Source organism: Diadema setosum, chromosome 18, assembly GCF_964275005.1.
Source record: "Diadema setosum chromosome 18, eeDiaSeto1, whole genome shotgun sequence".
NCBI classification, from domain to species: domain Eukaryota; kingdom Metazoa; phylum Echinodermata; class Echinoidea; order Diadematoida; family Diadematidae; genus Diadema; species Diadema setosum.
The window spans coordinates 18,094,047-18,105,116 of NC_092702.1; positions in this window are offsets into that span (position 1 = coordinate 18,094,047).

Sequence of the window (11,070 nt, forward strand, 5' to 3'; positions counted from 1 at the left end):
CTACAGGTCTGCGTGTGAATATAAGGTTTAACAAGTATCAGGTTGCTGACATACTTTATCATAGAACAAGTATAAGCATTCTTTTCACCTGCAATGAAATCAACTTCATTTTACTTGATGTGATCTGAATTGTAAATTTTCGAATTTCACTATATTGACCTTTTATAGATACCTGTGCAGAGAGGTGGTTTGTTTAGGACGTAATAACAAGTTGTTGTTGTTTTACATGCTCTCTCTGTCCCTTTAGAAACAATGTACATGGTTGTTCAAGAAAAGTCAGACCCTCTTCTTCTTTGTTTTACCTCTTTTCTTTTCTTTTTTTGTTCTTCCTTTGATCTTCATCGTATACCAGTTTTCCCACGAATGTCATTCGCGCTGCAGACGTGAGAAACACGCTGCACGGCGTTATTGGAACATCTCTGCCACGGCACGCCTCAACCTTGGCGAAGCGATACACTGATCTTGGAGCATGGGTAACACATAATCCAATTTTGATTCCTAATTGGTGGATTAGCCTATCGCTGTAAAAGGACTTTCCCGGGCTAAAATGTCGTTTGGAGAGAAAGCGTCTTCTCCCGACGACACATACGCACACACACATATAAAAACAGGAACGAGGCTTCGTGCAAAGTGAGGTTACGTAGCGAACTCTTTCAGGAATGAGCGATACGGGCTCGACACCTTGACGTTTAAGGGGACGGCATTTTAGATCGAGGTTTTACTTTATCAAATGAAAATTTATCCACATTCTGCAACGCATAATGGCCTTAATGGGGTTAAATGCGTGCTCACGAATGATCCGCAACGCTCAGGCGCATTGTGAAACAACACTGGAGACGATGTATCTTCATTTTTGGGCGCCATTTTCAGAGCCACCTGACAGGCCATCGGTGAGTCGCGCGCTAATTCGGCAATATTTTCGTCTCAATGCACCCCTGGGCTTGAACTCTCTCCTGCAAATTGGATTTCATGTCTTTCTATAGCGTCACCATTGTACAACTTTTCAAAATGACAACCCCTCCCCCTCCCCTTCCGCCGCCGACACAGTTTTATTTGCCGATGTGTGAGGTGGTCCTCCCTCTCTTCCCGTACGAACAGAAACATAGATATTATCAATCGCCGAGAGGCCCACACACTCCTGGTAAATGTTGGCAAATACATTCAGCTGCTCACTCCCGGTGTACACAGAAAACAGTGCGCAACATGTAGGAATAACACGTCGGCTGTTTGAGTGTTTTCTTGAGGAGGGGTGGGGAGGGTTCTCTCTCCCTCCCTTCTCTCTCTCTCTCTCTCTCTCTCTCTCTCTCTCGCATCGGAATGGAAACAAGTTCGTACTCTTCGCTTTGAACAAAAAAAAAAGACTGAAAATGAAAAATGGTGAAATTGGCATTCGAGGCTGTTATTGTGACGCCACGTCATGATGTGGTTTTGCCCCCTTGTTTCACAGCTTGTTGGCTGACGAACGGCGCTGAATTGAACAGACTCACGATCGATACGAGCGGAGGGGAGACGATAATCAACGTGGAAGACACAGCATATTTGCCAAGAAACATATCTGTGTGAAAGACATTATCTTAAACTCTCACGCATCGCTGCCAGTAATCAGATTATCTCAATTCACCACCCGCTCTCTTTTTCTTCTCTTTAAGTCTGCATCCCTCACTGCTTGACAGTGCTCGATACGTGTGTTCTTGCCTGTCTCCTGTATTCATTCATCCATCATTCAGGTGGTAAAATGCCTTTTCCACAAAGTTCCCGGAGTATATTCTACTTTCTTGTCCTAAAATCAAGCTCACTTCCGCCCCCTTTATACTCGTCTTTCTGCCATAATTCCGCACTGCCTACACAATTATGTATTCCACGTTGTTCAAGCGTCGATTCATTTGAACCTTTTCAATCTTGGGAGGAAGATGTTCTCACCTTTTTTTCCGTCTTTTCTCCATGAATTCCTTTTTATATAAAAAAAGTGCAAATGTTTTATTTCCTGTCTTTGAGGCTTTTTGGAAAATAAAACGACGACACGTTTACACCACTTGCATTTCTCACGTACACTTTAAAGGATCGGTAAAAATCCTCACAGTGAATACCGCACAATATTCAGATTATGACTATATCCTGGATATTTCGTTGATAGAACAGACTTTTTTCTCTATATATATCTCTCTCTTTGCCTTTCTCTCTATTTCTCATCTAAGTGCACACAGGTTCTGAGTGCCTTCACTTTTCAGATGAAATATATAATCTCCCATATTTCAGAAGGAAAAAAAAATGAAGAAATAAAAAGAAGTACCATGACTACTTTCATTCCCAACTGACAGTCCCATGAGTGTCCTCATTCACCCCGACACGTCTTACTGTTATGGCAAAGAACCTTCGTCAGTTAACATATCTGATACTCCGGAGGAAGTCTGCAAAAGAGGCAGCAAAACATATTTTCAAAATGCAAGTCTGCTGACTCGACAAAGTTTTTGGAATTTGAAAGTCTGTCACGCCTGTTCTTTACGGGTCAAAGTCAGCTCATTGCATTTTCGAATCGCATCCTTCCATTTACATCGCTCTTGATTCTCCGCCATGCACTCACAATCATTAAAATGATACGGCATGCACATTATGATTTTAATCAGCATGGAATGCACGAGACCATGACACACGTGAAATTAAAAACAGTACTTACCGTTGCCGATGCAGAGCACGGACATAATGAGGGCCATCCAGTGTAGGGCCATTTTGAAGTTTTTCTGTCGTCGTTGTCGGGTAATCTTATAAAGATCTGATTGAATACGTTTTTGGAGTCCAAATGTCACGAATTAGCAAAAGCTTAGATGAAGCGGATTTCAGTGACTCTCCTCCACACAGCTGGACTTCAAACTGCTATATCCGTCAGTGGAAAATGATATGATATAACTCTGCGTAACGTGAAGCGGGGAGCTCGGCGATGACAAAATAACGACTGCTACAAATGGAGGTGTAACTTGGCTCGGGACTCTGCCTGCCTTTGGCCTCGAGGATCCACCTTGATGTACTTACAGTAACTGTCAGGTGATGCACGTCCTGTGCTGCTGCAATTCTTCGAAAATTTGACGCAGCTTTATGGTCAGAGAGCGGTGAAAGATAGCGCAATCCAGGTGTCAAAAAAAATGAGAGGTTTGTTTGATTCCGCGTGGATTGAACAATGTACGGTTCGTCTTCTTTTAAAAGAATCGGCCGGTAAACCCCTTTATCGTCATTCATTCAGTTTATTTCATTGTCGAAGACTGTGGCGGGAAGGTCCACTGTGGAAAGGGAAGAAATGCAGAATTCTTGGAGGGAAAGAAATTAAGAAGAGAGAATCATCCACTTCGATTAGATTCCTGTCGTCTGTTCTTGTGTGCTTGTGTACATTATTTAGTCTGATACAGCTTCATGAGCCGGTATCGATTTTTGGAAATACCATGCAAGGTGAGCGTGTGTTTGTGGAACACAGCGAAGATGAGCTCGTCTTGCGAGGGGCGGGAAAGATGTCTGTGTGGTATGCTTCCAAAGATCAAACACAGTGTCGTCTGGTTCGCCAAAATATCGATGTTCGTTCGCTTCGTCATTTCGCGTCGCGCGCCGAGCGACGGGGAGGAGTGGGGAAGAGAGAAGGGGAGAAGGGAAGAGAAGAGAAGAGGAGAGGAGGAAGGGAAGGGACGGAAGGAGAGGGGAGGATGCTGGAGAAGAGAGTGGAGAGGAGGGGGAAGTAAAGATGACTCGGAGGGGGGATCCGGAAGGGAGAAGAGAAGGGAGAGGAGGAAGAGAGATAGACTGGCAGACGAGAGAGAGAGAGAGAGAGAGAGAGATGGGGTGAAAAGAAGAGAGATCAGAGAAGAGGATATTAGAGAGGAAATGGAAAAAAGGAGAGAAATGTGTCTATCTATATGCGTGTATGTGTGTGTGTGTGTATGTGTGCGTGCGCGTTTGTGTCAGGGAAAGAGAGAGAGAGAGAGAGAGAGAGAGAGAGAGAACAATTCAATGTAATGAGTTAAAGTTGATACATATGCCCATTAAGGAATATTTTAGATTTTGTGAACGTGCGTTTATGTGCTGCATGCTAATTTCTCTGAAGATACATAAGGAGGGAGAGAAGGGGGGACTGAGACAATGTATACACTGGTAATGTCTTCCTTAAGTGGTATTTGTAACCTTGGCAATTTCTCACGTAGCAATATACTTTAAAAAAAAAAGATTCTATTTGCACGAATTACACTTACCAGTAGTAGAAATGTTCCTTACGTTTTGCGCGCCCCTCTGTGTTTTGTGAAATTAAGATAATCAACTAGCAATGATAGCAATGACACAACAGCCGCACTTACAGCAACAACACAAAAAAAAAAAAAGCTAAAGAAATTATGTGTAAGCATGGCAAGAACTTTCGTGTATAACTCTGAGCGCTTCGTTGCTATAGCGCCGTTCTCCCTGAAGGGCTAGTCATTGCGACCTCCTCACTTGTCTACACCTGCGTCAGGACCGGGGATGTACCTCGAACCATCTCGTCCAAGAATGTCAGTCTGCACCGGGCAGGATTCGAACCCACGGCATTCCGGTACACGAGTTAAGAGTCTTCACCACCCTACCACAGGTTTCCCATGCTGACGTAATAACTGATTTTACACGCAACGAAAATTACAATGCAACCCACTGGAGACGACACGGGTTTTCTTGAAGTGGCGGCTACCATCTGCGATGGGTGCGTCGAATTTTAGCTTGTTTTTACCCATGATCTTATTGGTAATATTCTAAAATTTTGCGCGGTTAAGAACGAGAAGGAGTAATCACAAGACATGACTTTAATCATGATGATGATAACAACAAAAAAGTCACTGTAGTAATAGTAGGAGGAGGAGGAGGTGGAATATAATGTAGGATTATTATGATTTTCAATGACTTTAAGCAATTTTCATTGTCACCATTATGATGATAACTACTTAACTAAAAATGTCATCATAACTTATAAATACCATTGATTGCACATTGATCATGCATGCGCAATGTTTCAAATCATTTTTTTTTTCCAAGGATCAACTCACTTCTCACATCGGCACGTTGGGAAAAACGCTCTAGCATTCTCGATTGCTTCTCTTACTGCGTATCACGTGATCATGCAGAAAAACCACATGGCATGCGTAGAGAGAGAGAGAGAGAGAGAGAAATGATATACACTCAATCAAAATTACGCCTAGAGTCAACAGTGAAGATGATTTCCATCGCACGGTAAGTAAACTGAATCTGTGTAAGTAGTTGCTCTCTTTCTGAGACCCTTAAATTCTCACAAATTTCCCTCTGGCGTGGGCAATTGGCGAAGAAGGAATTGAAATATCGGCTGTGCGTGAATGTTGAACACGATTCAAAGGAATTCTCAACAGAAGTTTTTACCGACGACTGTATTCTATTAAAATTCTATTGATCGGTTAAAATGCATTTGGCGACTTGAAGCTAAGTATGAAAAAAAAAATCATATATTATGTATCTATCTATATGTATATATGTATTTATGTAAAATTTTATTTATTTATTCATCTATTTATGTATTTATTTATTTATTCATTCATTTATTTACACACACACACACATATATATATATATATATATATATATATATGTATATATCGATAAATTGAATTGAACTGATTGCATGATGTATTCATTTATCATAGACTTATGACTCGATGTTCTTATTTCACGAATCATAATGTGTGTATGTATGTATACATAATTATAATCATAATCATAATTATATATTTGTATGAATATATAAATATACATAGATAGATAGATAGATAGATAGATAGATAGACAGATAGATAGATAGATAGATATTGTATCAGAGGCTTAAAGGGATCGTATAGTTTTGGTTGAGACCTGATTTCAGGTTTCTAACATTTTTGGTGAGATAATAAGAAACCTCTTATGAAATATGAAAGAGCATGTAATTCCATGAGGAATTCAACATTTATTTGATGAAAATTGGTTTTGAAATGGCTTAGGTATCCAAAACAGAGCGATTCAATAAAGTGTGGGACCCATATTTTATTACGATTGCTTTGTTTTACTTTGTTTTTGGATGTGTCAGTCATTCCAAACCCGATTCTCATCTAATAAACTTTGAATTCCTCTTAAAATGATATGTTCTGTACTATTTCATAAGTGTTATCTTGGTATCTCACAGAAAGTTAAAAGCCCAATTCTCATCTCCACCAATACTGTACTATCCCTTTAAGCTGTTCCGCATTAAACCGACCAAAGCGAGTCAGTTTTACCGTCCAAACCTATCTCCGTGGGAACGTTAAAAACAAAAATACCACCTGCCCAGAACCTGGTAACTGCGCTAAATGCGGCCACCTGAACAAGGGGCCCGGTCAGACCCCTTCCAACCCTCTCTTTACCCCACTCCTCGGTCTCCTTTAACAAGGCGATCTATTCCGTCATCTTCAAGTTTTCCGCTTGAGTTTTATAGCTTTTGCCCCTGGCGACTCTCTCCAGTGCTCGCAGAACTTTATCACCAAGTGTTAACCTCCTTATGTCGACCTCTGTTTTGTCGGATAAAGAATAATGTGTATGCGTTTTTGACGCAGCATTACAGTTCGCATGGGAGTATTTTAATGATGCTGTTTTGTAACATAACAGGTTTTGTGTAAAAAAAAAGAAAAGAAAAAAAAAAGCTCTTAGAATGTCGTATTGTCGATTGTCCCTAAGAAAACAAACCGTTCTTTCTTGTGATCAAATTGATGTGATTATCAGCATAACACCTTAAAGACATTGTTTTGGATTTGATTACTTAAAGAAAGAAACAAGAAAATCAATAAATGATACTACTAGAAGATTGGTTTCCGATTGATTCCTGTTGGGGTTTTTTTACGTCATTAAAGCGCTCAGCAACCAAAATCTACTATATAGACGGTGTAGAGATCTCGACTACTCAAAACTACAGACAAGCTCTCAATGAGGCGACGGGGCCAGTCGGCATAGCTCTGCCATGCCTATACCTGTAGACAACTCCAGATATAAATGGAGATAGAGATCTTCATGAAATTATTTCTGGACATGTAGGATATAACATTACATAATTGATAATTCATAATCAATAAACATTATTATTAAAAGAAAGCAAAATTGTACTTGAGAAAATTTATGAGTTTATTGGAAATGAGAAAACATACCACCCCCACCCCGTTTACGGATCCCTTACTAACCTTTTCCTAGTTCAATATGAGTCCAATGATCCAATGAAATTTTATACCTATATGCAAAGTTTAGAATCCGAGCTATTATCCTGTCAAAAGAAAGTAAACAAATCAAACAAGAACAAGGCAATTTCCGGCTACCATGAAAATTCCACCATGTGAGATGGATAGATATTACAAGGAATATATTATCGATAAACCTGCTCATTATACAATCTGACGATCTCTAAGAGATAGTTTTATGCGCTCTTCGCAGCAGCGTCTTTCTGGGGAATCTCTCAAACCGGCTTCTTAACTTCCCTCTAAACTGCCTCAATTTGCATACGAATTAAACGTTGTGAAAATGATGATTCCATACGTTACTATGGAGCCGTACCTTTACTAACGTATATAAACAGTTGATGATATACCCTGCTGCATACAGCATGCACACGAACTTTCCTAGGTCTTTGCACTCCGACCTTCCACTCGAACAAACAAAAGTGCAAGAGATGATTGCTGCCCTCAAGCGACAATAAGGCATTGTGGTCCCATCGAGCTAAAATCCGCAGAAGCAGGTGTTGCATGGAAACCACGTAAAGAGTGACACAGACAAAATAATATATATATTAACTCAACAGTTTCTCAAAAGGTCTCCCTGTTGTTTGAAGAAGGATTCGAATATTCGGAATAGTAGTTTTAAAGATAAATCATGCATGTACTGGTCAGGAATTCCAAGCATATTACTCTCGATCTTAATATAGGCCCTATGTATACTTGTTGTTGTTGTTGTTGTTTCATTAAGCGATTTTTTTTTTAAACATCCGTTTAACATCCGTTAAACAGGATATACATGACATATTCATTTATTTCACTCTTGGCACATGGTGAGAGTTAGATCCTATTTAGTTGTGTTATATTCCAGTTGAGTCAAGATACTAGTATAGATAATACAAATTACCGGTAGTTATTTACTCTTAGAAAGTAATGAAAAGGGCAGAAAAAGGAAAAGAAGAAGAAAAAAAGAAAAGAAAAGAAGTGGAAGCATAGAACATGATGAGAAGTGAAGACATATAGAAAGTATAAAGAACGATACAGAACAGGAAAAAGAAGAAGAAGAAGAAGAAGAAGAAGAAAGAGAAGAAGATGGCTTATAAAATGAATGGAGATGACGAAGAAAATGAGGAAGAGTATATACATTGTATGATCGATTGTGGTTTTTGCGATCTCACAAACGTTCTATAGCTTGCAGATACGGGACGAATCCTTATAAATACGGGTGCTGTTCGTTATTCCGAAGGTTCGTTGATCCGAAACACACAAATTTCCTTTGCCTAGAGGTTCGTTAATCCGAAAATGAAAAGGGGTTCGTTAACCCGAACATTTGTGGTGTTATTCCGAAGGTTCGCTATTCCGAAGGTTCGTTAATCCGAAAATGAAATAGGGTTCGTTATTCCGAAGTTTCGTTGATCCGAAATGAAATAGGGTCCGTAACGAAACCTTCGGAATAACGAGCCTTATTTCATTTTCTGATTAACGAACCTTATTTCATTTTTCGGATTAATGAACCTTCGGAATAACAAACCTTATTTCATTTTCATTTTCGGATTAACGAACCTTCGGAATAACGAATCTTCGGAATAAGGAACCCTCGGAATAACGAACTTTTGGAATAAAGATCCTTTGGAATAACGAACCTTCGGAATAACGAAGTGTAACCATAAATGCATTATGTCAAAAAAAAAATAAAATCGGATTTTCGCATTGATAATTCCCAATATGACTAAATTTTGTAAATGCTTCTTCAGGGTCTTAATTTTAGCTCTGTTTTGCAGAAAACTCCATTAAATTTGGTCAAGTGGTCACAGAGAAATGTGGATTATTGTAAAGCATGTCATGAGTCTGATTCTTCCAAGCTTAGCACTTGGGTGCTCTTGAAACTGCATAGTAATGTGTGAACACAATGGACAGAACTTGGAGGGAAGGGATTATTGACATGTTCTACAAAACTCCTCATTTCTCTTTGACCACTGAAGCAAATCGGATGGGGTTTTCTGTAAGATATGGGCAATGAGTTATAGTTTCATATCCTGAAATTGTATTTGGATTGACTCACTATTTTTAAAGTTATCATTGCGGAGGATCCCGTTGTAATTTTGGGGGGACATAATGGTATAATTTATGTCATAGTGTCTGCAATTCCCCGATAGCTATAGTTACAACGGACCTCTTTCAAAGCGGAAGTTTTGCGTTGCTGTATACCCTTAATTCAACTTCAATCTTAAATTCAATCTTATTTTCAGATTTGAAAATAAATGACCAATGAAAAATACATCAAATATGATAAAGGAAAATTATACATAATATCCAGCGTGCACAATAGAATATTACAAACACATAAAACATGGTGGTGAATCTATGAAAGTTTGAATATAAGTATAAATGCTAAAGAAATACGATGGAACACATCTGAAAGTAATCATGTTAAGAGTAGGTTCGCATATTGAAACCGAGTGTAAAGATCAAGATAAGGAGCACAGATCCAACATAGGTCAAAAATATAGAAAGCAAAAAGAACAAAATTTAGTTGCCATCTTAGGTTTTGGAAACGTTCTCTTGATTTGTATGATAAACACTATTTTCTTTTCCTTCATTTTCTTTGGACTACGACTTTGCAGTTAATTTAATAAAGTATAACGGTCTTGAAAATGAGAAAACGAGATAACATTGTATTTCCTAAGTCCTAAACACAGCGATTCCATTTTCATCCATTCCCCTTGAATTGTTGTACCCACAAAGAATTTAGCTTTTGCAAAATATATACAAACACAAAAAAGTGACACATACCGAAAAATTATATGTCATTGCGACACCCATCTAAGGCCCCCGCAGCCACACATCAGTAGACCTGAGCGAAGACAGGTCGACGACCGTTCGACAAAGTCTGAGATCATTGATTTCCAGTAGGTTTTGGGAGGTTGTAAAAAATGGTTTTCCTAAATCTGCATATCGAGGTGACGTGTTCTAGTGGGTGGTAGAGGCAAGAAACATTTTCTTATGTTAGGCTCTATCTCTTTGGGGTTTTTTTTTTTTTTTTGTGTCTTTTTTTTTTTGGGGGGGGGGGGGTCGTTGGGACTGCTCTTCAGTGATAACTGGCCCTTTACAAGATTTTCCCAACCAGATGTTGATCAATCATAGATTGCCGGGAAACCATTTGGCAACCAGAATAAGAACAACTAGCAGCATAATAATCTAATTCGAAGATTGCCCACGTATTCGTGCCAGAATATTTATAATGTTACTTGCTACAATCAATATTCATACACATTTCCAGCCCAAGCAAAAAGATCCACGCCCCCAAATCAAAATTCCAAACTGCAAAATAAAATGTCTCTGGCACCGATTTTGAAATTAGCAAGGAGTTGGTGGGCAAGAAGTCTACTTTAAAAGCATCATCGGGAATATTTTTCACGTGCTTCTATGTGTTTATATCATATAGATCGATCAGACCAGACCAGCAAAACCAACCATTACTGCATGCGGCGTCCCATGCATGCACGAATATGCCAATGCATGTATTACAGTGATAAGAAATGATGTTCTCGAAGACGAACTGGACGAGACTTGCATAATGCTTTCTAAAAGATCACAGACTACGGAATCTCATTTACCTCACATGTTTGGTTCAATGAATCATGTTTCATACTCTCCTGTCAAGGATACGTACAAAAGACAAACAAAAAACAAAAACCAATCGGAGTGTCAGAAATGAAGAGGGCTGGGGACTGCTATGCCTTCGATACGTGGGCTCCAAAGTAATTCCATGTCGTCACTGTATAGCTAGAGCCGGAGATGGCGCTATTTCCATAAGCTATTTGCCAACTTTGATTTT